The sequence below is a fragment of the Hylaeus volcanicus genome, chromosome 5, assembly GCF_026283585.1.
Source record: "Hylaeus volcanicus isolate JK05 chromosome 5, UHH_iyHylVolc1.0_haploid, whole genome shotgun sequence".
Lineage (NCBI taxonomy): Eukaryota > Metazoa > Arthropoda > Insecta > Hymenoptera > Colletidae > Hylaeus > Hylaeus volcanicus.
This window is the reverse complement of record NC_071980.1, coordinates 667,738-687,109: the sequence shown is the minus strand read 5'-3', so window position 1 is coordinate 687,109 and position 19,372 is coordinate 667,738. Positions and strand designations below refer to the sequence as shown.

General features: G+C 47.5%; 1 long non-coding RNA gene across 3 annotated transcripts in view; it reads left to right on the top strand.

The window, feature by feature from the left end:
* The window catches only part of LOC128877605 (uncharacterized), a 113,775-nt gene that overhangs the window by 49,765 nt on the left and 44,638 nt on the right, over window positions 1-19,372 (top strand). The gene's annotated exons all lie outside the window — the stretch shown is intronic.

Below are 19,372 nucleotides of genomic sequence, written 5' to 3'. Positions count from 1 at the left end.
CTCTCTCTCTCTCTCTCTCTCTCTCTCTCTCTCTCTCTCTCTCGAGGTTCTCGTCTCGCTCCCGAACCGCTTTCGGACTTCTTCTGTTGCGGGGAGGCTTCTTGTCGAGGCGCTCGCCCCGTAACGAGGATAACGAGGATCGCTTCTCTAAGACCGCAAATAATAAATGCTTTTCTGCGCAACCCGTGGCGTCGTAAAATTCTTGCCCGCGATTCCACCGCGCCACCCGCTTTCCCAGCGAGACCGGCGAGCAAGAGAGAGAGATGCTCTCTCGAGGAAATTGCCGCGCTGAGCGCGTTTCTTAGACCTCTCGCGGATTGGGGGGTAGATTCTTCGAATCGTAGTCAAGATTCGAGTATTTGTTGATATTCTTCGTGGCGATGATTATTAGTATTATTAGTTATTCGCGTCTTTCTCGAGGAATGCTTCGAGTGAGTTGCGTCACCACGAGAGGACCAGTTGTTATTGTTACGGGTTGAATAGATTCGGGTAAAGGATAACCCTGCTCAAAGGTCCTCGAATCTAAGAGGATTCTTGGAACTCGCGGTCGCGAGTGTTTGGCCACGTACGCTCGTGTATAAACATCTTCGATCGCTCGACGCTTCCCGAAAGAACTCGAAATGCCCGAAACAAAGGGACCGAGTACGTTTTACGGTAAACGATAAATATCGGCAAAGACTGCCGTGAATATTCGTGTTGGCACAGTTAGCTGGCAAGTAACGAAGCCAGCGAACGTTTATTTTTGCGCTTGATAGGCCAATAATTCACGCGGTTGGGATGGCCATCGTGGCGGGCGGCGCGTTTCTTCCCATGGAATTCGCGCCGTTGAAATCGCGATCGCGATCGATCTCCGCGGTACTGATGATAAATCAAACGAACGAGCCACAGCTTCCATTAGAAAATTCGAACGGTGTCCCGATATTAATAACGATACGATATTTAATCCGTTGAGCAGCTATCGCGATCACTGCATTTCCAGATTGCATTCCGACGATGACGAACACGCGCGGATCTGAAAAACCGCGTTAAGAAAATGTCACACCTTGTTTCATCACAGAAGCCTCGTAGGGGTGTATTCCCATGGGTATTTTATGCACGGGATTTCCATCCAGCGGGAAGAAACGATCCCGTCGTCCGCGACGAGTCAACAGCTCTATACGGCTTTCCATTATCGCGCCTTCTTATGATCTATCAATCTCGGTCGCCGCTTCCCTTATAATAACAACCCGAGCCAATTTGCATGCGAAGCTCCGCATTATGGAAAGCGCGGCCCGCTCATAGTCAAACGTTCCGCGCCGAAATCGTCCACCGTCGATTGAAATCCAACGGTAGCTGAGGAAGTTCCATTGAAGGGGCATCGATTTCACAAGATATTTGCATGTGCAATTTAAACTACGCGAGGTTTGTTTTGTGCCAACGTCTCCGGTCTTTATTTTATTCGTATTTCGGTCTAGTCGGGCCCGTGTGCGATTCAAAGAATAAAACATTCGCGTCGGGGGCGAACATGGAATAGCCGTGTTTCAGAAAGAGGGGGGGGGGGGGGAAGTTGCGGGTAAAGTAGGAAAAATATGGGACGGGGGATGGTCGAGACAAGCTTCTCCTTCGCGGCGGACTGTCGTTACGCCGAGCGGAAAAGGGCCGACGGAGGCGGACGCAGACTGGAATTCCGGGATGAAATTTCAGGGCACCATCGTCGTTCATTCGACTGTAGACCTCGCGCAGTGGCGGATCTATCGCGAAACCAGCCAAGCTTCTATCCGCGACCTCTTGGTTTTTTGATTTTCGTACGCTATTTTCCACGATTCGCACGCATTTCGTAACAGTCGGTACAGCTTACTCTAATATTGTTTTATCGCGTAACAGATTCCCGACTAATTGCCCGTGTCCAACTATATATATTGCCTTTTTGTTGCCTTTGATTGGCAAGCCTTGGTTTCCCGATAATAGAATTTACTCGTGAAAAAAGATTCGCAGAAATGGATCAGCTCCCGGAAAAGTTGAAACAACCCTCGGGTCTCGAACGGTCCAGGTCCGCCACTGGTCGACCGTTCGACTGGGCGGTGAATTTCCGAATTACAAGCCTCTCATTTGAATAAACGCAACGTGAACGACACCGGGGCACCGGTCTTTGTTTTACGAGCAGACGAAACGGTGACAGCGGGGGAAACGTTCCTTCCTGACATCCGAAGCAGGTCGTCGCCCAGACGTTGCGAAACCTCGAAGTATAAATAAAAAAAAGTAACAGCAAAAGCCGAAAAACGAGAAGAAAAGAGTCGAGGGCACGAGACGGGCGGAGCGGAGAGCACGATTCAGTCCCTCGAACGACAAAGTATCTCTGTCAGGATAATGCACGGAACGTGGGTGGATCATTTTGTACACGTATCAGACACGGTTTTACCTCCTCTGCGGCGAGGAGGAAAACCGCGGGTTCAAAAACCGCATATCGGAAATACGATTCACCGTGCACTCTCTGATCGAGTGATACCACGAGAGGGAATCGAGAGAGGATGCGAATCCATGTGATTTTCAGAAGCCTGGATCCGTGGCTCGGGGAAAGGAGTCTGTTGCGCCCCAAGAATACTGTACGCAATAAGACCACCAGAGGATACCGAAGATCTACGTTTCGCGATTATTTATTATTAGCGAATGATAAATGGGAGATTCGCGGCGAATCGTGCCTGTGCGCTCTCATTTTTAAGAAACAGTTTGCAAGAGGTGCTTCTAACGGGAATGGATATCGTCTAAAATTCCGCGAAAGAGTCTCGAAATGATCGTTGTTTACTTGTGTATCGGAGAATATAATATTTATCCGGAAAATACCCTCGAAAAGTATGTCAGCCCGTCGTTCCACTTCTCTAGTCGCTTTTCTCCGTTGTGTGACCAATTAGCTGAATTAACGCACTTTTAGAAATATGTTTGCCTTGCATATAAAATATTTAAATTGGCCTGTCGGTTTCGTGACCACCGTACTCCCAGCAGGGATGAAACGAGGCTCGAAAGTAGGTCGAAGTAGGCGGCGAAGTGAGCACGAGCCGTACAAGTCTGAACAGAAACACGCGTCACGGTGATGCAGGATTTCATGGAACTTTGTCGCCAACGTTGAACTTGGGATGAACACACGGCCGCTGGTGTTGCCCGAGTCGATGGGTGTTGCTGAAATATCCGATGTTTCGCCATCAATTTCGGTTAAAATAACGCTCGACGCGACGTGTCGCGAATACGGAAAACTGGGCTTCGCGAGATCGAGGGGTTAGAAGGGGATGGAAATTCTCTTTTTACGCCGGAAGCGGTTTCTGGTCGAAGAAGCTAAATTTTCCGTGCTTGTGTTTTTGATTGTCACGTGTTATCGGATGACGAGCCACGCATGAAAATGTTGCATTGGAAAGATCCGACATGCCAGGTTCGCGCTAGCTATAATTGGCAATTGTTATCCCGAGGCCGATACTCGAATCGAAATGCAACCGTGTCAGGTTGTACGATACTCTTACAGAGTCACTCGACGCGAAATATAGTTTTTAAATTTTTTATACGCGATACATCCGTGTAAGTAGAGAAAAATTTTCAAACTCTATTCCCGTCACAGAGTCATCCCCGCTAGGTTCTGGAACAGCTGACTCTTGGAGTTGCTTCGAAACAGGCTCCCGAATTCTAAAAGAGCGAAAAATGAATAAAAGTAAAACTAGACGTTAATTTCACGCGATGCAACTCGACGCTGCTCAGGTGTATCTTTAACCTGTCCTCGTACGGCTCGTTTTCGATATCGATTCGTCGAGAGTCGAGTTCGCAGCTCGACGGGGACGAGATCACAAGAATGGAAACTCGATCATTTCAGGCGTGAATATTTGCATTTTCTTTTGTGAAAAGTTAATTCGTCGGTAGTCGTAGTCGGAGTGTTCGTTGAAAGCGTCGATTGCAGCTGAATTCTCGATGAACACCCTGCCGTTGTCTCACGTCCAATAAAGTTGAACTCGTGTCTCGCAAGGAGCACTCTGGACTTAAAAGCGATAAGAAAGTCGAATGCGTGCACGAATAAAGTATCGTCGACTTTTTCTCGCTATGTGCTGCACTTTGACCCAAATGCGTACGTTTTTCATTGCTTGGATGTCTTACATGCTAACCAGGCAGCGGAAAAGGTTGCACGTTTTCACGGATTCACTCCTATGACGTTAACATAAATATTGTGCATACTCGGTGGATGAGATACAAGCTGTTTGCTTTGACGCGAGCATTCGGTAATGTAAAAATCTCCGTGTTCGTTTCGGAAAATCCGCGATACAGGATTTAAAATTAATATACCGATATCTTTGCATCTACCAAGGGCGTAGCGTGATCGCGTTAATTTCCTCGACGAATTAAACGTACTTGAATGTCTGCCAGATTACAGGACGCAACTTTGTCGCTGATCTTGTAATTCGGGCCTGTTTCGCTGTTTTCACGAGACTTTATCATCGGAGAATATCTTCACCTGCTATGTCGTTCGCAAAGTGGGTAATATTTTAAATTTGACAAAATTATACGCTCGGAGACCGTCGACAGCTACCGTGAAAAAGAAAGTCAGGATCGAATTTGGCCAACGAAAAGTACCAACGATACCGTATCGTCAGGGTTCGTTTAACTTTTTGCATCATTCGTTGTTTGACAAATTTTTTCGCGAGACTTGATGAATTGAACCGTGTCATGGCGGTTTCGGGGCAAAGCGAAAAACGAGGATAGACGAAAAAGAGAGAGAGAGGCCGTCGGTATTTCCAAGGAGTGGCAAAAGAAGTACAGGGCCATGGACGCCGGCAAGTACAATTTGACTCCGTAATTGCGACAGAGGAACAAATTGAATTCCTCGTACGTACGTCTGGGCGAGTCGCCTTTAAAACGAGCCACACGTGGTTTGCTATCCACTGGAGACGTCCCTCTCGATCGAGGATGCCGATATTTAGATCCATACGTTCGACGCGTTAAACGTAGTCGGGTTTTCTCGAAAATGGAGCGATACTTGTCGACTGATGAAAGTGTATCGGGCAGACAAAAAGAAAGTAAAAAAGGTATCGGGACGAGCAAGAATAAGAAGACGGAAAGGAGACTAGCGGGTGGCATCTCTCGACGAGAGATTCTCGAGATGGAGGGGGATTGCCGCGGAGAGCAGTTTGGCCCTGTAATTACGGGCAAACAGGGGGCCAGAGGGGTGCACGGCTGGACGGAGAGGCCAGCTCGAGGAACCCTATAATCTTGGTAGGACCGCCCCTTGTTTGCTTGTATAATTACCCCGTGGCCCTCCTTCGATGGGGCCCCCGATGGGCCCCGGTTCCAATCCGTCGGCCCGTTCGTCATTTCGTTCGCTCGGCCATAATGCCGATATCATTACCTAATGCATCGCGCATGCATTCCGTTGCACGAGCTCTCGAGTCGCCGCCATGGCCCACGGCCCACGGCCCCCGCCACTCGCGCATCCACCCACCTCCGTACCCTTTCCTGACTTCTCAGCGTTCTTCCTCCGTTGCTTTTCTCGATCCTCGCCTTTCCTTCCCGTTGCCTTGCCCACCCTTGGTCAACCATTTCTCAGGATTGACGTAATTGGCGCTATTTGCATTGTTCCATCCGCGAGCGCCCTGCACCCCTGCACCCCTGCACCCCCGCGCGCGGCCCGCGATGGATAATCGCGAGTCTCGCCGTGAGCGATCCAAAGCTGTTGCGCCACGGCACTTTCTCGTTCCGCGAAGTGCACAAAAAGCGAAGAGCGTTTTTGGGAAGTTTGTCTAGAAAACGAATCGATAATATCGATAATAACAGTAAGAAAAAAGTCACAAAGTTTTGAAATCGATTCTCGACGTCTAGAAACACGAGCATCGGTCTCATTACGCGAACCGCCCTGTACACGTTTAAAACCGCGCCATCGAGGGAAATCATATACCCGCTGCCCTTTAACCTCGCCGCTTTGTTCGAGTTTATTTGACCCGAAGTAATTTTCACTCTCTCGACGTAGAAAATTTATAATGAAACCTCAGCAACCCCTTTACCAGCTCGGCATTTCAACGAAGCTTCGGTTTTGTTTCACCAACATTTTTGCGAGAATTATTATTACGAATTTTTACGCCAGCAAATGAAAATCATTTCAGCAGAAGGATTAAGTACATATCGTCGATGAGAATCTTCCCTTTACTCGACTTTTCGACTCACCCCGTATCACTTTCGGCTGAAATTTCTATTCACCCTTTTAGAATTCTTTCCACTGTGGTAAACACTCGCGGATCAGACGAATTAAACTTTCAACGCTCCGATTTCCAAGAAATCAAATTATTAGATAAGAATATCTCACGTGTCCGTTCCAAGAACGGGAGGTCGACTGTTACACTCGTAACTGACAAATGGAAATACGATGATCGTAATTGCGCGAGGAGCTCTCGATCGACGCCAGTATCGTATAGATATAGATGCGTCAAGTATAATTTTGTCATTCTCGATTTTGCTCTTATTTCAGGCTGTAAATGCACCTGTGAATAAACAGGCTGTATGAAAAAAGAAAATGTAATCGGAACGAAGTAAGTAATTGCAATCGGATACAACGTTCGAGTAATTGCAAAATTTAATCGGTAGGAGTAATTATCGTACGGCCCATTATTCCCAACGTACGCAATATCCGCAAGAATGCTCGTCGCGCGTTGCAATCGCGCGCAGCCATCTCGCCATCGTTCGGGCACGAAAATATTATTCCGGTCGAAAACAGCGTGTATTTTATTAAGGACCGTTTCTATCGCGACGAGGAATCGCGACGTATCGATGCGATCGCTCACTGTCACGATTCGCGTGATCCTCCTCTGTTTTCACCTTCTTTTTTCATTTCTCCTTTTCCGTGCACGCTGTCGTTTCGGAAGGTCAACGAGATTGTTTCCACGTTATAAAAATGTACACATCGACTAAATTTCGCGTACCTCCCTAAATGCCGCAATCGATACCCTCGTCGACGACACTTGGACAGTATAGATTGCATCTCCGGTAAATAAAATCGATTCTTACAAAGTGTAATCTTTTGACAGCGCGGTTCTGATCAACGGTGAAAGCGGCGCGCGGCGTCGCGCTGGGCGTCGCGCAGGTTTTAACGAGGCGCCGACGACGCATCCTCGAGGGGTTGTAATTCACGGGGTGTAACTCAACGTGCCGGCTAAGGAGATACCCCCGGTGGAATACTGGCGCGGAAGTATGCGGACTTTGGTGCAGCCGGGGCTCCCGCGGTATGCTTTTGAAGTAGACGTGTCCCACCTACTGTTTTAACGACTCCGACCCATTTTATACACGTATAGCCGTCGGGTGTCGAGACATCGGAGCTGATATTACGCCGCGAGAATTACGTCTTTGATGTCGCGCCGTGAACGTTTCCCTCGCTGGTAGCCGTTTTAGTAATTCTTCGCCGCCTCGCACCCACGAAAACTGCTCTCCGTGTCTGCTAATTGAGTCTTCAAGCCTGTTATTCAACGGCGAACGCTCCCTATTCAGGCAGTCTTTGTCTCGATATAACAGGACCGGGTTAGACGTGCTTATCCATTAGATTGCAATACGAATTCTTGCGTTTTTTCACCTACAGTGTCTTTTGGGTAGCATTTTGCACCCACGTCGGAACGTAGGTTAAATTGGAATATACCAAGCGGGATATTTCGCGTTTGAGGTTTTATCTTAATCTTACCCCTTTGTCTTGTTACTTAATCCAGCTACAACAGACGACCGTAGACTTTATATTCTACTATAAAACGATTATCAGAACGGTATTCTCGATGCGGATTAATGCTTATTACGCTTGTCCGTTTACTCTACTCGAGAAGGGGGCAATAAAAGCGGTGATTTCAAACTCGCGAACGGTTGTGTACTTAAGAATCGTGATCTCTCGGCGATAACATCTTGGATACCGATACCTTCCAATTTCTATGTCGTTATCAATTTTTATCGACCCGCGTATTTTTACCCTGTGACACCTTCCGTTTCTTCGTTCAATTTCCGCGCACATTTATAACCATAATCGCAATTAAGCCATGAATTGTGCAGTTAATTCCGCGTACAGGCGGTACATGTTTCTTTTCCACAGAAATTGCGAAACATCGTCGGTTCGCTGTTCGAACGCTGTGCAAAGCTTATCCGAGAAGACGTTCGTCGAGATTTCTACCGCGGAATTTCGCGTGGTAATAAACACCAGGACCGTCCGACGCAGCGGCCAACGTTCCCGACGGTTATTTTCATTCCATTCCTTTCTCGAGGCCTGTTTCGAAAACAAAAGGGACCGGTTCGATCGTACGCGCGTTGATTTAGGGATCATCGTCGAGACAAACGTCTTCGACGTTTATTTATAAGACACCAGCTGCAAATAAATGTTCACGGTATAGGAAAAAATAGAAGACGAAGAAGAAGAAGAAGAAGAAGTGGAGGAAAATACACACGGGCAATGGTCGTCGTCTGGCGTCAATGTTTGACGCAAACCTCGTAAAATATATCTCGTCATCCGTCGCCGACTTCGTAAGCCTGTAGATTACTTCTCCCTCTTTGTCTCTGCCTTCAGTGGGTGGTTCGTTGTTTCTAGAGTACATTCACGGCTTTTTTTTTTGTCCGCTATGAGTATAAATTAGCGTCCACTGATCCGCGTAACTACGGACAAAAACGAGGACAATTATTTCTTAGCCCATCCGCGCTCAAAGATCCGCTCGGGATTAGCGTTGGCGACGTTCCTTTCGGTTTAAAACGGTTTTATTAGGCAACTGGTGCTGTGTCCCGTCGTCTCGCCGCTTGTCTTCTTATCAACAACGACGACGATTAGGTGCTTTTGAATATTTGTCATTCTCGTGATACACAAAATTTCTCTAATTTCAAGGATCATCGCAAACGAGTAAATGGTAACTTAACCGAGTCGATTTCGCTCTGTTTACCGTTACCTAGTTTCGAAAATTCGAAAATCAGTGATGGGTACCGATACACTTGTATAATACAACACGATTACGATCTAGTGGCTTGACAATTAAATTATATCTGGCTAATTATTTCAATTCCCCGGTCAACGAACATACACACCCGCGCGTAATTATGCATTAAAACGCCCTTTACAGGATGGCTTATCACGTTGGACCAACGATTACGGTGGACCGCGTGGAAATGCGTTACTGCAGGATTCTGGTTTAAACGGACTAAAAATTGAATATTCCATTAATCGCGTTCACTTGGAAATGTGGTATACCTCGTAAAATTTGCACCGAAAAATAGTAGAAAATGGCAAGGCAGGGAAAATAAGGGGCATCTCTTTTCTCAGGAAAGTTTTCAGTTGGTCAAATTACCTGTTTTCTTAGTATTCGTCGGTCGGGCCGACGCACTGCCACGCGTATTACCATTCGAAGAGGCTAATCTAATTAAAATATCGCCCGCCTGAAGGACGGTCGAAGCTCTCGAAAGGCAGCACGCCCGGTCCAGACGAGGAGCGCTCCGCGCTTTTTCCGCCCGTTTAATCCGCGTGAGTACGCGGAAAGAGAGATCCACGACGGAGGCAGCTGTAGGGAAATACAGGAAAAAGAATCGCTCCCAGGCGCGTCTGGCTGGGATATCTGTGGGATTAGCGTGGCGACGTTGTTCTAAGTTCGGGACATGTTTGGTGAACGGGGCGCGCGCGGACGGAAGGGGATCTTGCGTGGGCGTATGGCGAAAAGCCAGCGGCAGACAGCCACTCCGTTTTCTCCGACGGCGACCAGACAAATCGGTGCGATCGCTGCCTGTGTCGGTGGTACCCTACGCTCAGTGCTTCCCAACCTTTTTTACGCGACGGCAAACTTAGCTAAAGCTAACGTTTCTACCGGACACGTTTCTAAAATATTCTACGTACCAAAGTTACAAGGAAATCTGGCCGATCAAAGTAAAGTATCCGCCGCGAGGTTAACGTTGTCCGAATACGAATACGAATACTCGGACCAACATTAAAGGCAGTCATCGGATAATGCCCAATTACTCGAGCAGATCTCGATAAAGGCCAGTCTTTTTTCCTCGACGTCTCTAATAATTTGATCAACGACCATAAGAGTACATACTTGGTTATCTCGCAGCTCGAGTATCATGAATACCTGACCGTATCAGTCCCCATCGCTTGGTATACACCAGCCAATCATTATCGCAAGTAGAACAATCGCATTTTATCGTTGGGCGCACGGGTGGCGGATGCCCGATAAATCATTGGAAACCGTCCCGGGGCCGGCAATTTGCCACCGGACTGTCATTATGGTCGGGCGTCGTGCCGCATGAATCACCGAGGCTTTCGTTCGCAGGCGTACGTCGCGAATGTGTATCGCGGCACTCGTACACAATCGCGGCCGAAAAAGATTTAAAGTTTAAGCGAGTGGGGGGCTCGGTCGATCAGCTGAGCAACAATTTGTCGCTATGTGGGCGGCTGGAATCTTACACATCCCTCGTATGCCGGCTATCCCAGGCGTTCGTGTTGGTGGCGACACGCGCGGATGGGAATACGCCAACCGTAAGCCAGTGCTTCCCAACAGGTGTGACGATGCTCGCGTGGTATTTTCAGAGAACGGATAAGCAGCGAAACGAAAGGAAACCGATTCTGTTTGACATCTACACCTTTCATATACTGGATCATAATTTATAGAATCCTTTCTATAGTACGAATTCGGTGTCGTATCCATCGCCGAGGTCGTCGCGGCTTTTTTTTTCTTCTCGACGACCCTCGATCCAGAGACCGATCGATTCATTCTGCAAACGCCATAGAAACGAAGAAGGAAGAAACTTGTTTCGCTGAAAACTTTAAACAATCCACCGAGCCCCGCTATCCCAAGGCAATTGGGTCAGAAGCTCGTCGGAGAAGGCAAACGTAGCGTACGCAAACCGGCTAGATCAAATCTTCCAAGTGTTCAGGGAAATGGGATATTTTCGAATTTTTCGAAAAGCTTGAGTATCACTGGTAGAGACACTGTTTGCGTGAACGCGACACGAGTTGACGTTCTATTAAAATATCCAAACAATGTTAACAAAACAAAAAGAAACATAAGCAGTTGGTAAACATTGTTGAAAGTCGAGCTTTGACGTGGTCGGTCAAAAAAGAATCCGGAGGGTGAAACGGTTGGCGCGCAGCGGTCGCACGGAAGTTATTTATCGGATAAAGTTTGCTCAAATGTAGTGCGAATCAACTGAAAAGTTCCGCTTGAAAATTCCGCGAACAAACTTCATAAAACAACAAACAAACAAAAACAGAAGAGAAGGAAAAATTGGGGGATCGGTCGTTGGAATTTTCGTAGCGAAACTCTGACGTTCCCGAAGAGAGGCCGGGAGCGGTCGTTGGAGAACGATAGCGGTCGTACAGAAGTCATTTATCGGATGAAGCGTGTTCCCCAAAGTAGGAAGGAAGAAGTCGGCTAGGAGGGTGCGGTTTGATGTGGTGTTTAACCGCGGCTAAAGGTACACCCATTAAATCAATGGCGAACCCTCTAGCCTCTCTCCACCAAGGAAAACTTCAAAAGACGTTTTTGCCTGGCCGGAATACGTGCCAGAGGATACGGGCGGTGCATCGGCTCGCATTTTATGAACTCGCCAGAGAAGATAGGATTTTTCCGTGCCGTTGATTCGGTTTCTTCATTCGGAGAGTTTGGCTTTTTGATTTACAAACGCAAACCTGACGGAGGATCAGGAGGCAAAAGAGGACGACTTATTTGGTTGGCGAGACGCGGCGGAGGATTCGCTCGGAAATAAGGAAGCCCGAGAAAATCGTAGAAAGGATATCAAAGTCGCTTCGTCTGACGTAGAAATTCTTCCTGTGCAATGTCTATGCGTATCGATTTTTGAAGACCGCCCCCACTATTCCACGCGTTATAAATCGGCGCGCGAGTCAACCGAAGCAAGCGTCGAACCACCGCCACTGTGCGCCCTTTGCCCGGGAAGACCACCAAACGGCCAATATCGGATATCGCGAAACGGCTAATACCGTTCGAGTCGTCGAAATGATCATTTCTCGATGAAATAACCGTTTGATAAATTTCAATGCGTTTCGCGAAATCGCCTAAAGAATAAATGCGGAGAAAAGTTTGAATGGTCTTTTATTCAGCGGTGCACGTGTACGTAGCACGACTGTGGTACGCGAGTATGGAAAAATGTCACCGGTTTTATCAAGAGTCACGCATTCCCAGAAGGCTTATCATCGGCTGGCGACCTAATTATAATTGCCGTTCTGTGTTCGTCGGGGCCATAATGATAATACGTTTCCGTATTTTCACATTACACGTCAGCCGATGAATACCCTAGAAGACGCGAGATACGGCATCGAGCCGCGCTGCCGCGCCGGGTGTTTTATGGTGTCGCGTAAAAAGCTGCGAAGCCAACAGATCCGTAATACGAACCAGCGTAACGTGAGATACATAATTTTAACGTAGCTACGACGCGGCTTAATCTTCGTTAAGGAGAACGGAAAAGAAGGGAGAAAAGCGAACGAAAGGAATTTAATGTATCGTTTCGCCAGGAACCGTATTATCTAACGTCGCACGCGATACACTGCTTTATTAAGAGCTGCTCGTTTAACCTTTGGACAGCTTTTTAATTTCGCGTCGGTCAAAGGCGGAAAAATTCGCGAAATTCCATGGTGCGATGGGAAATTTTAACACGGGGGATCTAAGTAGAAATTAACGGAGACGAATTTGTCGCGATACTTTTTCTTTGCGTGGAATTTTATTCTCCTAACCTATTATTTGAAATGGGTTTTAGAACTTTTCTCGATTAACATTTAAACGCTTGTAAAGGGATACTCTCAGCAATGGTGCAATTGCTCCTTTGTAACCCGTTGGGTGTTTGCCACCGGCGAGGAACGTTGGTCTATCCTACTCGAAGTATTTGGTCGAACAATAATTTAGTTCAGATTTTGACGATGAATACGATTTCAAGAGGATTTGCTTGAAACTCTATTCATGAGAGCCGATTTCTGGGAATGGATCGTATCGCATACGTTCCGGAAGTGCTTTGCATGTGGTATCAATCGGCTGTGATTAAAGTTTCAAGCCGATTACCATGAACGTTGTTTGCGATATTCATTTCGACCATTCATCCACGACTTATTTTCGGAAAAGATGATGCCTACATGCGACTAATTAATAAATTTCACAGCTTCGTAAAACGAAAATTAACTCGGATCTTTTTATTAATATTCTGGTAAGAGATCATCTTGTTTGCGGAAATTTAATTTTTCATATTGCAGGTTAGGATACCGTTTAGAATAATAAATGGAATGCAGGAGTCCTGCATGTCCATATTTTAAAGCGAACACAATGTAGGTCGCGCGAGCGTTTCGCTTAATATTCATCGACTACATAAATTCACGTGAATGTTTTCAGCCATATTTTTGAACTTTGGATTCATCTGGAAATTGCAACCTCTGTAAAGAAAATAAAGTACGTTTGCAAGAGTATAGCAACAAACAAAAAACGACGACGAAGGGACTTGCGATAATACGAATAGTATAAAAGCGAGGCTCGCGATCGGTACCATCGTCGTTAAGTCTACCCTAACGATCCCAATGGTTCGTAACGAAGTATAAAGAGCATTAGAATAGGTGAGTTTGCTTGCAAAGATAAAGAACGAGATGGAGAATCAGCATATTCGCGATGCGCGACAAGAGATATTGCCGGGAATAGTAAACATTTCGCGGAAGGGACCTTCCTTGAATTCGAAGAAGTTTGGAGCGATAAACAAGACGACCGTTTCGCCGGAACCGTCGACGAAATTATTTCTTCGAAATGCTACTATTATTGTTGCGTTTATTCGGTGAAACGAAATCAACGAAAAACAGCCGCATAAATAATTTCTTGGTATTTAGCCGATGATCTCTAGTTGCCCTTCGAGTCGGAAGCACTCACAATAGATTCGACGTTAGAATAGACATTCTCCTCGATTAACGACCCATTTCACGCTCACCCTAGGTTTCTGGGTCACGCGAATTCCCTTCGCGACAACCACCCCTGAAAACGTCCAATGCTTCTCGCGAAATGTACACATTAAGATCGATACGCCACGCCGCAAGTGGTGGGCATCAGGGGAGCGCACGGGCAACTCCAACGAGTTGACGGCCATTATCATATTCCTCGCGTATCATGTCGAATTTATGGCTAATAAAGGCCGATCGAATAACAGGCTCGCGGGCCCTGGAAGCACTCAGGGCGAGAGGAGAGGGAGAGGCCGGGGCTGGTTTCTTCGTTTTCTCGCGCGTTCGATTCCACGGCGCTCGTCAGCATCCGAGCAGTTGGCCGGGGCTTTATAGTCATGCCAGTTGGCAGTAGTGGCAATTGATATGCACGCCATTGATATATGGGTGCATATTTCACTAGGTTGGCAGAGCCGCGAGCTCTCTCCCCGGTTTGTTATCTCGCCAGTTTCTCGCTCGTTTCAGCTCTTTCCCTTTCTCTCAGACTTGGCCCTTTCCGTACGCCGGGTCGGATCGGCTACCAATACGCGCGATGAATTATGCTCGTCCTTTGTTAAGATCCATGACGCGTCTTTGATTGGAGGCCTGCGCTTCCAAGAAAAGAACAGAGCCCCGGTCTTACACGAAGATACGCGACACCTCTGACCTGTGACCGGCGACCCCGCCGGCCAACGTCACGAACGAAAATTTACCTTCCAACCAGTCGCAGGGATCCTCGTCGATGATGCTGCACACCGACTAAACTATTTCCAAGTCCAGAAGGAAATTATGTAAGTAATCTTGATACCGAAACTAGGAACAAATTCCGAAGAAGCAACCTTCCGCGGATCGATCGGCTACATCGTCCGCGAGCCTTGGATATCGGACTCGACTCGACGTTCTCGTTTAGAATAATTACGAAAACAATTACGCTATATTTATATATTTTTGAAATAATCGACGCTTACAAAATCTTTGAACGAATGGTTATGGATTGGATAAACGATAACAGAATCGTAAAGCTTGTTCAGCGAAAACGAGTCGTGGCAGTGGATACGCTGGACTCGGTTTTTACGCCAATATTTTTGTAAACTTGTATGACGTCAGATCTGTATTTTCATCCGTCTATTTCTATATAAAGTTCCCTTCAGATGTAAGCTGAAAATATCGGTATAATCGTGGTGGTTTGTGTCCCAGCAAACTTCCGACGGAGACTACCAAAAACCAGAATAAATATACGTGAAATATATATTTTTAAGCCATACTGTTAATAGAACCCGAACCGATGAGTGATTTTCAGATTCCTATTTATCGTGAAAAATATTTGATTTACTTAGAATCCAACTGGTCAGAATCGAAGCTTATTCCTCGGTTGGCTCATTCCATCGCTAGTTATAAGCATGGACGCGATTGCCCGGGAAGTGTCTCCGTCTCAAGTATCTCAGACGGTGTATTTCCATGCGATATTGCTCAGGTCCGAAGTTGCCCGGGTAAACTGAATCAACGATAATAATTTAACGGCACGGTCCAGTCCAGACCGAGCCGCTCCAGATTACAAAATTGCAGTAAACGCTTAAGCTTGGAGTTCGGTAAACTTTTGGAGAGGAGCTTAATTAGCATCAAGCCAGCTCAAAGCCGGGCGCACTGGAACGGTCCTAAATACATTCGCGCTAGTTCACGCGGAAAATGGCGGGGGAGGGTCAAACAGCTAGCATTCGCGTAGAGACAGAGGGTGTACAGGGTGCTGGCAAAGTCCCACTGGGAAATCTACTATTCGCATTGTGCGTCGCGAGACAAAGATATTAAAGAATGGTCGAGAATCCGAAACGGAGAAGCGTCAAGAGCAATTAGTTGTTAGTGTTTCGGTGAGACAATTTCAGCGCAGACTCGTCGACCATATTTACAAATTACAAAAGTAAGATAAGTATTGTAACGATCGCGTAATCGGTTTGGTATCAGCCTGTATAGGTGTCGAACGAAGGGTGACGGTCGATGGAAACCGAGGAGGACGATTCGTCGAGGAGTCACGGTCGAAACGGGAGAAAGGGATTCCTCGTGCCCGCTGCGGGCTCTCGGCGCGGCTAATGTTACTTTTTACCAAAACGGAGTTGGCAGCCAGTTTGCTTTGCAACGCCTGCCACGGCGAAAGCCAGCCCTCCCGGAGTGGGCGGGAGGTTCGACTGTGCAAAATGACTTAATGAACGGTATCTTCTACTCCTGCTCTCTAATCATCCCGGGCACTTACTTCTTGCCGTCAGCCATTTAATTTCGCAACTAGCGCTGCTTGCTTCCCTTCCTCGCGATCCTCCTTTTTCACCTACCCGTACCTTGCTCGGACGAGATTCGATAATTACGGGAAAATCTTGCTGGAACACCTACGTGGATCTAGTTAAGGGCTCATCGCGTGCGGCTACTTCACCTTTTTTCCCTCTCAGATTCGGACCACCGATAGGTTCGAACGGAGCTGCTCGAAGATCTCGCGTTGATTGGAGCTTCGTTTGAGAGACAGTCCACTGTCCTCGTTAAAGCTTGTCGAGTTTTAGACGGTTTAAAGATATCGGTGAATACCATCACGATTTTACCTCGTTACCGTGAAAGTCGACTAAGGTTGCGTTCGATCGCGAGATTATTCGAAAAGGTAAAGCAAGATGGGTCGAACGGTATGCTTTTTTATGGAGAGAGGTGGCAGGTTCAGAAAATCGGCTGATCTTGAATGTATACCTGAACAGGGTGTGCTTGGGAGGACCTCTCCTCCTACACGTATTTATTTCCTAGAGCTTCTTTATCTCTTTGGAGAAATAGTTTCAAAGATAATTGATTGAAAATTCGATGTCCGCGTGTTTCACGGTTCCAGTTCAAAGGCTGATTCTCAGTCTTGGTATGATCGCATCCAAGTGTTGAAATTCTTAAACCGTGTTGAAACCGTAGCGTTCCGCGGCATCCAATTCCAATCAGATTCGCTCGCAGCTGTCCCGTTAAATCCCAATTAACCGACCGCCTATCGGCTGGATCGTGTTTATCGCTAACGAAAACGAAAAATAAATAAATCCCTCGCGAACTCGCGTACCGTCTCTGCAGATATTCGCGAAACCACCCGTAAATCTGTCTCGTGTTACGAGTGGTTCCGTGATTCGTGGCAGCGTGGATACAGTTGCAAATTGAAAGTCGCCCGTTGGCCCGGCCGTGCCTCGATGGCGATGACGCGAAAAAATATCGCGGGACGATCGTTGGCCACGGACAGACTCATAACTTATAAATTAGATTCGTGTCGTCGTCGGGGAGCCGTGCGTCGAGTCGTCGACGCGTCGGAGTCGACGTGTAGCCCCGGGTCGGCCAGCGGCGGCGCAAATATATTATGACGCCGTGGACTGCATTCTTTGCGAAATGCAATAACGCCTCGCGCGCATTCTCTCCTCGTCTTCTCCTTCTTTTCGTGTACAGGGTGGGAAACAACTATGGGATACGATTTTTAAGGACGATGAACGTCTTTGTCACCGCACCGGTCGGTGAACGTTTGGTAAAAGATACCGTGTAGCATTGACCCGGATTTGGGTTTGAAGATCAAGGTTGATTATTCGGCTTGTATTGTATGTAATCTAGGTATTCGAATTGATTTTTGAATTTTCTTTGCTTTTTCTGCGGTTCGCTTCCACGGGTTTTACAAGGACTCGTTCAATATTTTTTCACACCCCGTACGTGAAGGTCTGCCATCTCTTGGCAAAAGCCAGGCACACGGACGCGAGTCACATTGGCTCGAGCTGGACCTTTCCAGCGGTCGTCGTCGCGTACAGTAGCCGTGAACGCGAGAGCGGTATTAATATTGCATTCGAGACCATCTGGCGACACGGCGGGTTATTAAAATGTAAACTTCATTATCATTCCCCGTTGTAATTACATTTTTTTTCATTCGTTTTCCGGAGGGGGCCCTAGTCGTCCCCTTTCCACTCGGTCGTTGTCGACGAGCTGGCAGTTACATTAGCGGGATCCCATTCCAACGGGGGGTGGAAAATGAAATCGAAGGGAAAATACCTTCTCCGCGGTGATCGTAGTTCGATTTCACCCTTGCTTACTTTCCACCCCGTTTCTTTTTACACCAACCTGACCGCCAAACTCCTCCCAGGGGTGAGTCGAGCGAGTTTGCACGGTGCGTTTAATTGTCTCGAGCTAGACGTCGTTCGGGATAAAGTGCTTTCCATGGAACCTGTTTAACGGGTGTGACCGAACTCCGATGATTCTCGTATTTCTTCGCAGCTTGATCCCGTGGGGAACGCGAATTTTTGGAAACGGTTTCCGAATGATTTTCAGCGTGAAAACGCTGTTTCAGAAGAGCGACGGATCAATCCGGCCAGAGCGGGAGCGCGGCCAATTAGCACAACTCCCGTTTCGTCGAGGGTAATCGGAGCTCATTGTTGCTCGCGTTGTCCGCGCGAAGGCCGGAGCTATATTTACCCGGGAAGCAGCCTGATCACCGATTGTCCGCGCGAGAGCGTAAGATAACACGGAACGCTATCGCAGCGCCACGTGAAGAAACAATCCATTTTTATTTATGGAGATTGCTGGCTCGTAAATAGAGCGGTACCTGTCCGCGGAGTGCATAAATCACCCAAGCCTAAGGTGGTGGAATGTTGTTTTTCACGCGATGAATACGATCATTGTTATTCCCCCGGGGGTTGGTCGGTTGATTGTGCTCGCCCGGTGACCACGGGAATTCCCCCACGCGAGGAGACGCGGAGGAGGAGCAGGCGTTGATAAACGCTAGTCATCGCGCTAGTATTAATATCGCGTTGACATCGATGTCGGTATTAACCAGGCCGAACGCGCGTCGCTAGGCGCATTTTTAACAGCGATAGTAGGCGCGATCGCGAGGATACGCCATTTTATTCGCGCGAACAATATTTAACTCGGTTCGAAAGAAAATTGTCCAAAGTCTGGCTCGTAACAAGCGCTGGAAATTTATGTTTGTTCCACCGCGCGCCGATACGTCGATCGATCGTCGGCCTTCGCCCCTTCGCCCCTTCCTCGACGCGTTAAATCGTCGACACGGCGAATTCGTGAAAAGTTGGCGAACAGGTGCCGCGTCGTTGGGAACGGACGACGCTTATTCCATCGGCAATTTGATTCCCTCCTGTAGCCCGGAGTTTTCGTAAAGGCTGGGGTGTCCCTGTGTCCGAAGTTAACTCGAAGACAGAGTTCGCAAACTGAGTTTCCCGTATTCTTGCCAGGCGCGGCGGCAATTTCCGCGATACGCCTCGGAGAAGCCGCGGGTATTGTTTGCAAAACAGGCGCGAGGATAGCTTTTACCGTCGCTACGTTCACTCTTGCGTGCCTCGCAAACTATTCGGCATCGCGACTTTCGAATCTTCGCTTTCCTATGCTGTGCTAGGAGGAACGTTTCGAATAAGTTCGCAAAAAGTATCGCATAAACTATTTACGGATAAAAAAGTAAAAACAAAATAAAAGTTTGGCAGA